The sequence below is a fragment of the Bubalus kerabau genome, chromosome 20 (genome assembly GCF_029407905.1).
Source record: "Bubalus kerabau isolate K-KA32 ecotype Philippines breed swamp buffalo chromosome 20, PCC_UOA_SB_1v2, whole genome shotgun sequence".
Taxonomy (NCBI): domain Eukaryota; kingdom Metazoa; phylum Chordata; class Mammalia; order Artiodactyla; family Bovidae; genus Bubalus; species Bubalus kerabau.
The window spans coordinates 10,250,150-10,265,985 of record NC_073643.1 but is presented as its reverse complement, the minus strand read 5'-3'; positions in this window follow the sequence as shown (position 1 = coordinate 10,265,985).

The window sequence follows — 15,836 nt, the reverse complement described above, 5'->3', positions numbered from 1 at the left end:
TATATATTGATATAATTTATCAGTTCAGTCGCTCAGTCCTGTCTGACTCTTTGCAACCCCATGGACTGCAGCACGCTAGACTTCCCTTTCTATCACCAACTCTCAGAGTTTACTCAAACTCATGTCCATCGAGTTGGTGATGCCATCCAACCATCTCATCCTCTGGTGTCCCCTTCTCCTCTTGCCTTCAATCTTTCCCAGCATCAGGGTCTTTTCCAGTGAGTCAGTTCTTCACATCAGGTGGCCAAAGCACTGGAGTTTCAGCTTGAGCATCAGTCCTTCTAATGAATATTCAGGACTGATTTCCTTTAGGATGGACTGGTTGGCTCTCCTTGCAGTCCAAGGGACTCTCAGGAGCCTTCTCCAACACCATAGTTCAAAAGCATCAATTTTTCGGTGCTCAGCTTTCTTTATAGTCCAACTTTCACATCCTCACATGACCACTGGAAAAACCACAGCTTTGACTAGATGGACCTTTGTTGGCAAAGTAATGTCTCTGCTTTTTAATATGCTGTCTAGGTTGGTCATAGCTTTTCTTCCAAGGAGTAAGCATCTTTTAATTTCATGGCTGTAGTCACCATCTGCAGTGATTTTGGAGCCCAGGAAAATAAAGTGTCACTGTTTCCACTGTTTCCCTATCTACTTGCCATGAAGTGATGGGACCAGATGCCATGATTTTAACTTTCTGAATGTTGAGTTTTAAGTCAACTTTTTCACTCTCCTCTTTCACTTTCATCAAGAGGCTCTTTAGTTCTTCTTCACTTTCTGCATAAGGGTGGTGTCACCTGCGTATCTGAGGTTACTGATATTTCTCCCGGCAATCTTGATTCCAGCTTGTGCTTCCTCCAGCCAGGCATTTTGCATGATAAACTCTGCATATAAGTTAAATAATCAGGGTGACAACATACAGCCCTGATGTACTCCTTTCCTGATTTGGAACCAGTCTGTTGTTCCATGTCCAGTTCTAACTGTTGCTTCTTGATCTGCATACAGATTTCTCAGGAGGCAGGTAAGGTGGTCTGGTATTCCCATCTCTTGAAGAATTTTCCAGTTTGTTGTGATCCACACAGTCAACAGCTTTGACATAGTCAATAAATCAGAAGTAGATGGTTTATGGAACTCTCTTGCTTTTTCGATGATCCAACAGATGTTGGCAATCTGATCTCTGTTTCTTCTGCCTTTTCCAAATCCAGCTTGAACATCTGGAAGTTCATGGTTCACAAACTGCTGAAGCCTGGCTTGGAGAATTTTAAGCATTACTTAAATTTAATTTATACATAGTACATATATATATAGTTTAGTTATACAAATAAATAGGGTATACTTTTTATTTTTTATATTATACACCAGTCATTAAATGCTTTAAATATCTAGGTGCAATTAATATATCTAATTGATAACATATAGGAGATAATAAGAGACATCACACGTATGGAACCTTGAGTGTCATAGTGCCTAATCCCCCCAATATTTAGACTAGTCTAAACCAATCACAGTAATTCCATTGTCTTATGGATTAGTAGCTAAGAAATGGGCATTTAACGCAACTCCAGCCCATGAGAAATGACTCTCCTGGAGATTCAGGGACAAGTTTTCTCAATGTAAAGAGAAAGCCACAGAAAAGGTTGTCCTCTGCCTCTGGTGCTGTGGTGTCCAGATGACATGGGGTTGCTGAGGCCACCAGGCCTCCAATCTGAGGACAAACCCAGAGTGTTGAGGAAGCTGGCGCCATCACACACACATCACACACACCCCCACATGAAGTAAGCTTCCTCCTTTCTTAATTTTTTGTGCGAGCAGTTCCTATTCCTTGGGGACAAAGCATCTTATCAGACATGGGACATCATTTCTAGACCTGCCCTTTCTCTCCACACTGATTGCTCCTTTCTCTCCCTACTTCTTTTGGTTTTGGCCTCTAACAGGGGTGGACAGTCTCTACCTGTCACCACTGACATTGCTGCTTTAAAAGAAGGAGAAGTTCTACCTTGCAGGAGAAGGAGGCAGGAAAGGGCCACTACTTGACTCTGATTTCAGTGTGAGAATGAGGCCAGAGTCCAGACAAAGAAGCTCACACCGCGAGCTAATGACCACCCTGCCAGTGCCCCTCCTCTCTTGATTATGCTAAAGACAACGTCTGTTTCCCAGGCCCAGGAGACCTTGTACAGGGCTCTCCCTTAGGTCCTTAGCCCTGTGAGGGCAAGCAGTGGGGGGGACACCATGTAGCCACCTAAAAAAATGAAATAAAGTCTTCCTCCTGATGGTGATTTCTCATAAATATGACAAAGTCAACCTGATCTCAAGAAGAAAACTAACACAATCCTCCAATTGGAAATTATCAAGACAGAATTAAAGGCATTTAATACTGCCTGTTAGCAAGTTCTATCTGGCACAAGATTTCCCTTGAATAATGCATTCAAGTAAGAGATTTTCACTCTCCCCATTTCCCCAGAGACTTAGAAAAACAAAACTCTAAAAACAAGGTGTTTAGGAGGCAACTGGAACCTTTTAATGGCATGTATAATAGATATTTTCACCCCTGGTTGAGTTAAAAGTATAATTTTAATTGTAACTGGGATTTGTCATTACAACTTAAAAGTTGAGACAGTTCGAGATGATATAAATTATTACTAGAACTACTCCAACTTCCCTGGGAGAGTTTGTGATGGGATAATCAAATTGGGAACATCAATGGGGGTTAGAAAGTTGGAATTATTTATCAGTCAGTTCAGTCACTCAGTTGTGTCCGACTCTTTGCGACCCCATGGACTGCAGCATGCCAGGCTTCCCTGTCCATCGCCAATTCCCGGAGCTTGCTCAAACTCACATCCATCGAGTCGGTCATGCCATCCAACCATTTCATCCTCTGTTATACATACTATTTTTGAAGAAAGCAACCAAGTTATGAGCTCTCCTAAGTATCATAGCTTATCACTGGTGCTCTGGGATGGTGGCAAAGCATTCTGGATGAGAGGAGAAAGATGCTCAGAGGGCTTTCCAAATAATAGTAAACAACAGGTTAATGGTAAATATTTGAGAAATCATGAAATGTCCTATTTATAAGTGCCCACAATAGGAAGTCTACCCAGAGTAAAATGAGATGCATCTGTCTAAAAAGATACATAAAATCCTATCAAATTCAGTCTGGGTTAAGTTAGAAATGTGGATATAAAAGCTAGGTATATAATATTAAATATGCCTACCTTCAAAATCCCTAAATGCTGAGTCATCTTATCCCTGCCCATTTCTACAGGAATAGAAGAGGGGTATGTCTTGAAGGTACCATTTGTGGGCTGCTGTCCAATACACAGGAATCCTTCCTGCTTCAGCTTTCTCACATCTAAAAGAATAAGAAGGAAACAGCAATGTGGAATCCCAGAGAAAGCAAGCATCTAACCTAGTCCTCAGACCCTGAAGTCTATGATAACACGGTCATGCACCACTCTGCCCACTCCCTGTGGGTCATGCCCTGTGACATTTTAATAAAGTGAGAAGTGGATTTACTCAGCAACAGATGTTCCCAGCTGATGGGTTCCAGATACAGCATCAGTGGTGGTAGAAACCCAGTTCCCCAAATCTATCCAGATAAACTGTGCCCAGAACTTAGACTCAGGAAGACCTCTAGAAACACTGACAGGATATATGCTTATTTTTCAACACTAGGTTGGTGTTTTATAAAAAATGTTTCACCAACACCGGGTTCCTGCCAGCACCTTCCACTAATACACGTGAGCAAGTTTTGTTCGTCCTCCAAACTCAGCAGCTCTGAGAATTGGAAGCGCCTCACTCCACTTGAATAAATTTTGAAATAAGATAGAGCTAATGAAGTCACTGCAATGGACAACTCTTCAGGAAAAGAAGGATGAAACAAAGACAGAGAGATGGCAGGCCCTGGCAAACAGAAATCTCATCAGGAACCCTGCAGCAGAACAAGCTATGTTGATAAAGCAACCAAGGGAAAAGACCACAGCCAGAACATTCTCCTCCATGCCCGTAGAGCCCTCAGGGGACAGGCCACACCCAGCTCAGCAGAGACAAGCGGGGATGGGACCTGATGACTTAACCTGTGTGCCTTCCTCCCATTTAAAGCCTCACAAAGCCCTCCAACTCTCCCTACTAAGTTCTCTACAGTGGAAACTGCAAGATTCAGGCCACAGATACTAAGTTTAAGGCAATAAAGACTCCAGGGATGATGATGATCTACATTGTTTAGAGTAACACTGGCTGCTGCAGCAAGTAAGTCTAAAAATAAAAAAGGGAAACATGATAGTTTTTTCCGTGTTCACCTAAGAGTTCTTGACAGAGAATGGATTCTTCCACATAGTCATTCAGGCAGATGGTTGATCGTGGATCTTCAACACATGGCTTCCAAGGTCACCCTGAAAGTCATCTCTGTCTCAGGCAGTTGTAAAAGGTGCACAGCATGAAAGAACTTGCATGGGAGGGTTGTGTGCCAAACCTGGCAGGGATACACATCACTGAGTCCTGCAGCCCATTGGCTAGAACCCGGTCACATGACCATGCTGAACTGCAAGGGAAGGTTGGGAAATGTAGTCTAGCCCTAGAATTTTCATACAGTCAGTGGTCTTTGCCACCAGGGACAATGATCAACTCAAAACTTCCTAAAATTCTCTTTTGCGTAAGAGGAAATAAAGTCGTAAATAGACACTTTAGAATCCAGTTTCATGTATCATTATGTCTACACAGGGGCAGAAGACGTTGAAGGTTCCAATCTTTCTGCTAGGGCACTGAGCCCAGCTTGGTGTTTCTTAAAGTGTACTAGCAACTGGCTCAGCAGTTCAAGTATTTTGGTGTCCACAAATACTACAGAAACATGGAAATACCTGTTCATAAGAAATGTAAATGTGCTATCAGTTCAGTTCAGTTCAGTCACTCAGTTGTGTCCGACTCTTTGCGACCCCATGAATTGCAGCATGCCAGGCCTCCCTGTCCATCACCAACTCCCGGAGTTCACTCAGACTCATGTCCATTGAGTCAGTGATGCCATCCAGCCATCTCATCCTCTGTTGTCCCCTTCTCCTCCTGCCCCCAATCCCTCCCAGCATCAGAGTCTTTTCCAATGAGTCAACTCTTCGCATGAGGTGGCCAAACTACTGGAGTTTCAGCTTTAGCATCATTCCTTCCAAAGAACACCCAGGGCTGATCTCCTTCAGAATGGACTGGTTGGATCTCCTTGCAAAAATGTACATTTCAAAGCCTGACAATATGGAAAAACAAAAACCAAGCACAACAAATAATATAGTTCATGTATAATAATAACAATAACAATGAGACTTATCTACTCAGGCAAATACTATAAATGTGCTGCAGGTTTTCATGCTAGAAAGTGTAGCTGTCAGGCTTAAATATTCTTTCCACTTAGACCATACAGAATTTTTTAACTTGCAGCATGCTCTAGTGAGAAGAGCTTATATTTTAGAAAACAGACTAGGCTATCTGAATTATCAGCTGCGTGACTATAGCCTCCTCATCTATAAACATAGGAGTAAAGTTAAGACAAATAAGATATTACAAAGCACCCAGCATTAGCTCCACTGTTGGTATTTGATAGCTGAGAGAATTAGTAGACACAGAGAAGCAGAAATGGCCCCTATTTGAACTTCAACAAAGTTTGGAAATGTGGGGTGAAATACTTCTAAAGTTCCAAGGGCAGAGGGCAAATAAGGTGTGACGATGAAATGCTCTTTCCTGGACGTTCCTACAACTGGAAAATTCCTATTTGTCTCTCAAAACAACTCAGGTATCACCTCGTCTGGCAAGTTTCTGTGACTCCTCTTAAGACGGAGTAAGTACTCTGAGCTGTGGTCCCACAACCCACCTCCAAGTCATGCCTGTCACTGTCATTTTACGTATCCGGGGAACCCATCATTCTTTAATCTACAGTGAGGTCATTTTAGGGCGTGGCTATGTCTTATTTACTATATCTTGGTCATCTGGCAAGACGTGTGGCACTTGTGGGCCAACAATGAGTGAATGCATGAACCTCAAGCCCAGCAGTGCCCCAGTGACGCTGAAGCACCCATGCTGGGGAAGACGTCTGTGCTGGGCACAGACTACACATCTGCAGGGGGAGCTGCATTCGTGCCCACTCACCCTGGGTCTTTCCAAACCAATCATTAGTGTCTCCATCAGAAAGCTTTTAACCAAGACTTCTGACAGCTTTCTTCAGGATTCTCTGGAATAAGACTGGGGGTAGAATTGAAGAAAGCAGGGAGGATAGAAAAAGGACACAGTTTCTTTTCTTTGATGCTGTAGAGAAAGACTCTGGTTCCACGCGGGGAAAAAATGTATCTTGAGTGGAGCTAATTTCTTTTCCTTTTCACTCAAAACTGAAATAGGGTTATTTTCTTAATAGCTTGTGGCAGCTTGTTTTCTATAGCAGCTCTTTAAATGGAGCTCATACGGTAATAATTTACTTCAGAACAACTGAAGCAGTTGGAAAAAAAAATACTGGATGAGGTAAAAAGAGAAAGGTACTGGCCAGGGAGCTGGTTGGATGTTTTTTCCTCTTTTTGAGATTATTTATCATTAAAGCACAATATCTTTCTTCCAGACCTGGAGGATTCAAACAAGGACTAACAAATCACGCAGTAAACCAGCAATGAGCTGAACAATTACTCCAAGCTAGAAGATGGATTTCTTATGGGAAATGTGATTTGAATCGCTGAGGTTTTTAAATTCACCTCAGGATGCTCCTGGGCCCTGCTGCCAGCAACAGGAAAATTCCAGGCTATTTGGTATTCTCTCCTGAGTGAGCCGGTGTCCTTATTACATGATCACTGCTGTTATTCAACACTCAGTGGATATCCACAGAGGTTAGGCACCGTTCAGTTTCCATTAAAGACAGCTCCTGTCTTCAACCTGTTTGCATTTCAGAATGGCAACACAAGAAACACAAGGAATGAAATGTATCTTAGAGACATACTGAGAACTTGCCCAGGATCCCTGACATGACCTGCATGCTTGCCTGGGTGTGGTAACTTCCACAGGGAAAGAAATGTCTCTCCCACCACATCTGCAACTCCAATACTCAAACATTTCACAGGTGAGTACCTGGCCAAGCCAGGAAGGCATTCTCAAACCCAGAGTGATTCAAGTTAGCCATTATGGAGTATCTTATATCAGTATTTGTAGAAGACAACACTTTATTTCTTTTAATTGAGGTAGCATTGGCTTATGATATTATAAGTTTCACATATGCATACACCACAGCATGCTCACCACCAAAACTTCAGTTTCCACTTATCACCATACAGCTGGTTCTCTTTACTCATTTTGCCCTTCCGTCTGCCTCCTTTCCCATTCAGTTCAGTTCAGTTCAGTTCATTCGCTCAGTCATGTCTGACTCTTTGCAACCCCATGAATTGCAGCACACCAGGCCTCCCTGTCCATCACCAACTTCCGGAGTTCACCCAAACTCATGTCCATCGAGTCAGTGGTGCCATCCAGCCATCTCATCCTCTGTCGTCCCCTTCTCCTCCTCCCTCCCAGCATCAGAGTCTTTTCCAATGAGTCAACTCTTCGCATGAGGTGGCCAAATATTGGAGTTTCAGCTTTAGCATCATTCCTTCCAAAGAAATCCCAGGGCTGATCTCCTTCAGAATGGACTGGTTGGATCTCCTTGCAGTCCAAGGGACTCTCAAGAGTCTTCTCCAACACCACAGTTCAAAAGCATCAGTTCTCCGACCACTATTCTCTTCTTTTTATTTATGTGTTTGTTTGGTCATTAATTTTGTCTGTTTGTTCAGATTCCACACATAAGTGAAACCATATAGCATTTGTCCTTCCTAATTAGACTCAGTACACTTAGCATAGTATCTTCAGGTCCATTCATTTTGTCTCAAATGACAAGATATCATCTTCTTATGGCTGAGTAGTATTCCCTTATATATAGGATGTGAGATGGGATCAAGTCAATTTTATTTGATTTTCCAAACCCATGTGATATCATGATCTCAAAAGGAAAGACAAATCATTTGTCTTATATATCTCTCTATATATAAGACACACACACACCACATTTTCCTTATCCATGCATCCACTGATGGGCATTTAGGTTGTTTGCATATCTTGGCTATGGAACCTTTGGTATTTTTGTTTTTTTTGCTTTGGTAGATGAAATGATCAGTTGGCCTGAGCATTTTACCAATAGAGACAACTAAACAGGGCAATCTCATGAAAAGGAAACAGTGGATTATAGAAGGCCAGACATAGGCAGAGAAGGAAAGACTGGGTGACTTGCCAGGGCTCATATAGCTATTTAGCGACGAAGGCAGTCCAGGCGTAGAATCACAAATAGATACTCAGACCTCCACCTGTCCACTGATAATGCCTATTATCACACACATACTCAGGGAGAAAAAAAAAGTAATATGAAAAACAACAAAGGAGAGGAGTTGGGGAAAGAAGGTAGCAATTTGGAAGACTTCATTCACATATTTGCGTTTCCATAGGCCTCGCCTCATTAAGAACCAAGACTGGCTCTGAGACAAGTGTCTCTGGGTTTCTCCGCATTAAAAGTCCAGAATGATCCAGAACAGTTATCTAGACCTTATCTCATTAAAAGCCCAAAGTGATCCAGAACAGAGTGGCTCCAGAAAAAAGGATTTTTTGAAAGCTCTAAAAACATAGTTTGTCCCAATGAGATACAGGCGACTATTCGAGAAAAGTAGTAAAACAATGAATGGATACACAGGGGCTTCCCTGGTGGCTCAGTAGTAAAGAATCCACCTGCCAATGCAAGGAGGTGAAGGAGAGACAGGTTTGATCCCTGCGTCGGGAAGATCCCCTGGAGGAGGAAATGGCAGCCCACTCCAGTATTCTTGCCTTGGAAAACCCATGGACAGAGGAGCCTGGTGGCTACAGTCCATGGGGTTGAAAAAGAGTTAGACATAACTATGTAACTAAAAGACAAATACAAGGTCAAAGCTGGAGAGAGGAAGGCAAGAGACTTTGGTCTTCTTACGGTTCAACATATGATCCTCAATTTGCAGAGTAGCTAGGATTTGTCTTTCCTTTTGGTATCATGATATTAGCTGAGGTCACACTGGTTTTGAAAAATCAAATCAAATTGACTTAACCCCATCTCACATGCTCTCGGAAATCCAGGCCCAGCTCAAGAATTTACTGAATCCCACTGTGGCTTTTTGTTCTTGGAGTCAATAGAGTCCGTGCTGGAGGACCACTCTCCACCTAACTTGCATTGCCCTCTCCCAACCTCCCCTTCCCTCTTCTCGCTGCTAAGCCCAGGGTGGCACTCTCTGACTTCTCTAGAACACCATTCCCACCACACTGAAGACAGGTGAGTATTACCCTGCATCCAAGTACAGATGAGAAGACAAACCTTATTGCTACCCAGCCCCGCGCTTACTCAGGACCTGGGCCATGCCTGCTGTAGGGCACACAGCCACTCACTCACCACAGAGGATTCCGTCCTCAAGTCCACAGGACTCTCATTGTGGCTCCCTCCTTCCAAATCTGTCTCGCATCTATCCGTCTCAAGACTACCTCCAGCTCCCAAATTCTTTGGCATTTTTAACACAAGGTATTAAGCTACCTATGGTCTTTCCCCAGCATACCAGAGGGCCCATTATGACACTGTCTCCAACAGTTCCAAAATAATAAGTTTTTCTCTCCTCCATACAATCCCTAATTCCTAAATTTCCATTGCTTCATGCCTGAGCAGGATTGTTCCTGCTCCCAGTCTCTCCTCCTTCAAATTTCATCTGACACTAGGAGATCTGCTTCCTGTGCTTTCACCGGCTCCTCCCTGAAGCTCCTCCCACCTCAGACACTTTCAGTGTCTCCTCACTGATACTCACATTTGCACACATACTTTTGAAACTTGATCTTCTAAGGAAAAATTCTTAAAAGGCATGAAAAAGTATTTCACCACCTAAAGAGAATCAAAGCTGATCAAAAAAAGCTACAATTAACGCACCATTAAACAGGGGCTGTTAAGGGCACAGAGGTCAAGAAATCCAGTTATGTTTCCCATGCATGATGATAATTAATAACACAAGAGATCCATGGCACATCACATGCTCAGAACACTTCACAGACAGAGGATAATTAATTACACAGATAAAGATACTGCAGATTTTTCTTTTAGTATCCGTGGGTTCATTAAATTCTCCATTTGGTTAACCAAGTAATTTCCTATACTTCTGAATTCCTGAGTAGGGTGGAAGGAAAGGAGAGAGCAGCAGAAATGTCAAGCCAGAGTCAGCCTTTGTTCTTCTTCCACTTCCTGGGAATCTGTGAAATAAAATCTGCATGGGGGTCCTCACTCCCCCACTTAGGGAAGGGCATAGAGGGAGGGCTGCCCCAGCATCAGCCAACCTCTGTCTCAGAGCCCACAGCTACCCTTGACACATCTTATCTACCAGGGTTACCCCCTTCCCAGAACATGCAAGTGGATGAAGGTTTTCTCATCAGGGTGATGAACCCAAGGTCTTTCTGAGACCCCTCTACATGCCCTGGACACCAAATAACTCCCAAGAAGACGCTAGGACCCATCTGACAGGTCCAGACCCTATTCTACCCCTTGGCTCTCCCGGGTCATCCTCCCTGTCCCCCACAGACCTTCGCTGGAACTTTGAATTTCCTTTGTGAACTCCCTTGGGAACCTTGTTCCTGGACACACAACGTTGGACACCCAGCTCCACTTAGACCCATGAAACTGGGAGTTCTTTGGGAGTTGGACCTATACAGCCTACTTTATCTGTTAGACTAAAACTGAAATACTGCAAATTCCTAACAAAATATGTTGGAGACAGTCCCCCACCACCATTACCAGGCAGTATAATTTCTGTGCAATGTAATAAAGGCACCAGTGTGTCATCGAGTTCTTCAAGTTCATGAACTTGATCAAGTTGCTCAAGATTGGTCAAATTATGAACTTGATCAGATTATACCACCAATGTCTACATAATCTAAAAGACAACACCATATTGTAGAAAAGACTTGATTCTGCAGCCACCTGGTCCTGGATTCAAATCCTATGCCTGCCAAGACAAAAGGAACAAACAAGTTTGAATATGCCCAGCATATAGTAACTACTAAGTACAGACATTTGTTTAATGCCATTAAATCAGTTGCAGTATTATGGTAATTAGGATTATGATCAAGGTCCCTGAACTCCTAGGGAAGTACAAACAGAAACAGGCACTTTGGACTGGAAGAATTAAGATTTTTTAAAAATTTTATTTCCATGGGAGACAGAAGAAAAGATGTTCAAAAGGTCTTTTAAGCTCCAAAACTTCAAAATCAATCCTAATTACTTCCATCAACTCTACTTTTCCCCAATACAGATCCACAGTCATCCCATGGTCCTTTGATGGTCTAAGGATGACAGAACAGACACTTGGACAACCCCCTACCACACCTAATTTTTGTTACAGATTGGGAGAAATGAATATTCTTTACCATTACCCTGCAGTCTTGATGACAAGAAGCCATAACTAGATTCTTTGTTGGTTAATGAGCAAGAAAGAGACAGCACAAAAGAACTTCATTCTTTTTTTAAAGTAACAACTTCCCTAGAGTTATTGGGGTTAGAAGCAAAGTCTGAACATTTTCTTCCCCTTCTGAATCCACTGAGTGTTTTAGATTAATATATTAAACCTGCAAATATGCCAAATACTACTCTCAACATCACAAAAATCTTATGAGACAAAAGTTTTTAATTATTGTTTTACAGTTGGAACAACTCAGGTCCAGAAACGTGAATAACATAGTAAAGATTCCAATCAGATCCAAAGGGCTTAGAGCCTGGTCCCTAATCATGAGAATACAAGGAAATAGTCTCCTCTTCCTTTCTTCAGAGAGAGTCGGGTACCATCAGAGAGTTTCCCTGACCAGGAGAAGCTGTGATCTGGGTGCTGGGGATTGACTGCATTCCAGAAAAGAAGGGATGACACAAAAGCCCTGAGTAAGACCATGAATGAGCTCAGGTACTGATGAGAAAAGTGTCCCCCCACTTCAGAGCTATAAGAGCAACAACCAGCCAGCATAGACCAAGACCTGATGGCAAAGACATTGCAACGTGTTCACTCATCCTGTTTCTTTACTTATTGGGAACGCAGCCAGACTACATTTCCCAGCTCCCCCCAGAGTCAGATAGGGTCATATGATTGGATTCTCTGTGGTCAGGCTCCACTCATAAGACCTCCTTCACAATCTTCCATGCTCTCTCTTCCTCTGTCTTCAAGCCAGATGCAGAGAATTTGGTAGAGGTCTCTGATGCATCAAGGGATGGAAGAATCCTGGGTTCCTGAGTGGCTGCATGGAGCAGAGCATCACCACCAACTGTGACAAGGGCTGCGGCATGTTCGAGGGCAAACCTACACTGTGCTGAACCCTCTAATGCTGACCTTCACTCGCTCAACTCCCACCCTGTGGGCAGGGGCTCTGGCCTCTTCACTCTTTCTTCCCACCCTTTGATGAACCCTTGTGGTCTTTCCACTGCTCATTAGCACTCTACCTCAGCTGGCACGGAGAAAATGAAAGAAGATGAAATTTAAATCAGTTCATTTTTTTTCTTGTTAGCAGCTTTGGTCTAAGAGGAAGCAAAAAAAAATTGTTTTCAATGAAATCAGAGAAGAGGATAAAATTATTGCTGAAGATAAGGTTTGACAATCATCTGTGGATTTCAGTTTTCTGTGCTCTCTCCCCTTCATTAATCAACAACTGGCTGTGTTAATAGACAGTCACTTCTGCCAGCACACTTGTCTCTGCTCCTTCTAGGCAGTTGTGTTCCGAGCAGGAGTCCACGTACCCGTGAAACCTCTCCGAGTGGAATGCTGACAGCCACCGATCACATGCAGATGCCATCATATGTCAGTCCTGCCTCGGCTTCAAAGCCAAGTGCCCTAGAATGCCATCACTGACAGAAGTGCTGGCATTATCTGGTCCTTCTCAGCCCTGTTGCATAGGATAAACCAGAGGCCCAGCAGGGGCAATTAATTTTCCCACAGTCAGACAGCAAGGCTAAGACCAAGCCTCCTGGCTCCCAAGGGAAATGCTGGAAATACATATTTCAAAACTAAGGGAGCAATGAAAAATGGTGCACAGTGTGTGTGTTAAAAGGCAAGCAAATGATATACCATAATCTAAAAGAGAATCTGGGAAAGGGGCAGGTATTCCTGCAAACAGCATTGTTCATACATCCTTAAGAGGGAGGAAAGGAGAGAAAGAGGAAAGAAGAAAGAGCAAGGGCTCCAATTCCCAGCACAACTGCTCCTGAGAACTTCCAGCCCGAGTCAGCTCGCCTCGTCTTTGGAAGATGCCCTACAGGGGTGGTTCTTCTCATGTCCTGAATCTAGAGCCTGAGAGTTGGGCCAGCTTATGTGCACGGATATGACTGTCCCCTCATTAACATCCACAAAAACACTAACATTAAGGGCACCTGGAACCAGAGAGGACACTCCAGAAGCACTCCAAAAGCAGTTTCCACAGGACAGCCCAGTTGTCTGCCTCCAAAACAGGGCACTGGCAGGCTGGGATGAAGATGGAGAGACAAGCACTGTCTCAGAGTCTTGCGTCCTGGATACTCATGATTAGGAGATTCACCTCCTTCTATCCTTGGGTCCTCCTCAAGGATCACCTCTGGCCATTGGTTTTAACCCAGAAGAAGTCATTTAAACTCACTCAAAAGATATTCGTGATTAAGAAGCAGATCTGAGAGTGTAAACAAATCCACCTTAACTGGCCAAATCAGAGTAACTTCATAGACTTGTTTAGAGCAGGGGTCACCAACCTCCAGGATCCAATGCCTGATGACCAGAGGTGGAGTTGATGTAATAACAAGAGAAATAAAGTAATAAAGGGCACAATAAATGTGATGTGCTCGAATCATCCCAAAACAATCCCCTCACCCCAGGAAAAATTACCTTCCATGAAACTGGTGTTTAAAAAGTATTCAGTTGTTCAGTCATGTCCAATTCTTTGCAACCCCATGGACTGTAGCCTGCAGGCTCCCCTGTCCATGGAATTCTCCAGACAAGAATACCAGAGTGGGTTGCCATTCCCTTCTCCAGGGGATCTTCCTGACCCAGGGATTGAGCCTGGGACTCCTGCATTGCAGGCAGATTCTTTACCATCTGAGCCACCAGAGAAGCCCATGAAACCAGCCCCTCGTGCCAAAAAGGTTGAGGACAGCTGGTTTAGAGGCATTTCTCTCATAGAGTGAATGATCTGGAGGGAGCCATGTGATAACCAGATAGACGCAAATAATTATGATAACTCCTATGTCCTGTGCAAGATCTGGCAGACAAGGCTTACACTGGGAGGAATCAAGGAAGTGCTGGTTGTCCTTAGAATAGATGAAGTTGAATACTTATCACCCAGATAGGGAAGAAGAGAGTTCATAGTTGTCAATGATTTGAAAAGGACTTCAAGTTCCTATCAAGGAAACTGCCACATTGAGAGGAGGGAATTTTCTATATTTCTTGGGCTCTCGAGGGTTGGGAGTTGAGCTACAAGCTAAAGGGAAAGAGAGCATTCAGGCTATAAAAGACCCCTGCCACATGGGAAAGCCCAGTCTTTCTGGCTTTGTGCTGAGCATGGAGAAGAGAAAGAGATGGAGAAGCAAACATGTGTCCTGGCCTCCCTCCAGGCTGAGATCCCAGAGAGTTTGCACACAGTGGTAACCTTCCAGCTAGCAAGAGGATTCATGAGACCCCCGGGGGCCAGCAAACCACTTTCCAGACCACAGTCTGAGGGAGCCCACAGTGCTTTCGGAAAAGCCCTCCATTCGGCCAGTCACAAAGTCAAAAATGGCTACAACACAGGTGGAGGGAGTTATCTAAATAAATTGACCTGAGGTGGCAGCTTTGATTCTTTACGGTTGGTGTGTGGTGAGCAGGAGACTCAGAAGACTCTGTGTGTCCTGAAGAGGGGGCATGGAGGTTCTGTGAACACTGAAGCAAACGAGTCTGGGGTCCAAACAGAGGTTGTGGAGAACCAGGACATAGTCATTCTCTTATATTCCTTTGAATGTTTCAGAAAAACTCTTCAAGTCAAGTAATTATGTTCAAATTGGCTACCTGGGTGGTAAAAACTTTGAGTGCTTGATTTCTCAGAAATAACCTTTAATTGAAAGTTTGGCTGGGGGCATATTCAGAACTTGAAACATGTCATTTTCTTTTAAATAATGTATCTTCACTCTTGACGGCGAGAAATCTGATGTCAAGCTGATTGCATCTCAGGTAACCTGCTTCTTCTTTACAGAAACTTTCAGCATATTCTTTTTATCCTTGGAGTTTTCCACTTTAATTTCGTTGCATCTAAGTGTGAACTTTTTTCTCAGCATTCTGCTCAGCGTGGATTAGGCCATGACACTCTAAAGACCTTCCTTTCCTTACCTCTGAGAAACCTGTTTTCCATTGGTTTTGTTCCCTCTGTTATCACATCCCCTTGCTTGAACTGTTAATGGATGAATATTTAACTCCCTATTACCCAGTTGTCTATATTTTATTATTTTCTAAATAGTGAAAACTAAATACAACCTATTTCCTAACAACAGAGGACTCATTAAATGCATCGTGACACATTTGTTGGTGATGCATGGAGTCGTCTTTTTTTTAATGATGATCTACAGAAAGAAATCTAGATGGTCATGCCATTTAAATAATAACCAAAACAAAATTAAACCATAAATGTACTGGAAGACAGCATCAGGGAAAACAAGGTTGTAATCTCAGACCAGGGGAGAGTTTTCTGAACATGATATTAAATACCAGACCCAGAACCATCAAGGATACACTGATAAATTCAAATGCATGACGTTTTATACTTGTTTGGCTCTTTTTTGATAA